The sequence below is a fragment of the Octopus bimaculoides genome, chromosome 10, assembly GCF_001194135.2.
Source record: "Octopus bimaculoides isolate UCB-OBI-ISO-001 chromosome 10, ASM119413v2, whole genome shotgun sequence".
Classification (NCBI taxonomy): domain Eukaryota; kingdom Metazoa; phylum Mollusca; class Cephalopoda; order Octopoda; family Octopodidae; genus Octopus; species Octopus bimaculoides.
In genome coordinates, this window is record NC_068990.1 from 58,480,546 (window position 1) to 58,481,570 (window position 1,025).

Sequence of the window (1,025 nt, forward strand, 5' to 3'; positions counted from 1 at the left end):
CGCACACAGGCTGTCGAGACCAGTAAAATTGAAATGGTAACAGAAGAAGAAATCGAGAAGTGCCAGGGTGAATTTGTAAATGAAGCCACGTACATCGGCAGAGGAAGAAAGTTCGGTACGGTGGAGGTGAAGTTTGCCACCAGAGAAGAGGTAACCAAGTATGCGACCACCATTTTAAAAACACAAAAAATAGTACTACTACCAAGTTATAGAGGAAGAAGTAGTGTGAGAATACGTATTCCGAGAGTGCCACCAGAAATTAAACCGGAGTGGTTGGTTGAAACAATTCTGGCTGCAACCATGGGGGATCCGGAATTGGGACCAGTAGCGGAAACGGAAGTGCGCAACTGGTGGGGATTTGGATTCGAAATGTAGCTTTTTGTCACATTCGAGAACATAGAAAGAATTCCCTATCAAATAGAAGTGGAGAACGAGAAGACATTAAATGTTGTAGTTGAAGGAAGAAAACCAAACTGTTACATTTGCGGGGAGAGAGGTCATATGAAGACCAAATGCCCCCTATATGAGTTTACACAGCCGGAACGAGAGAAAATACAAACAGAAGAGGAAAATATTGTAGACCACACTGAATAATCTAAAGAGAGACAGAAGTATAAAACAGAGGAAACAAAAGCGAAGAACAATAACGGGTCTTCTAGCCCTAAAAAGCGGAAGAAACATAAGTCAAAGGAACGGTCAACAGAGAACAAAAAAGAGATGGGAAAGCCAGAAATTAATAATGTACAAGAAAAGGAGGAGAGAACGGATAAAGACGTTAAATATAAGGGTGGGGTTGATAAAATATGAGAAGAACGAGCAGATGGACAGAAAGATCGCAAAGTTGAAGGGAATAACAAGAGTGAAGATGCCGGAAGCCTGTGTTGAGAAATGCATTTTGATACGCGAGGAAAACTACTGGGAGTACATAAAAGAATTTGATGAGAATGTAACAAGGAAACGGGTTTGGTTGGTGGAGACTGGAGACAACCCCCCACCCCCTACCCCCCCGAACTAATTATTGACAG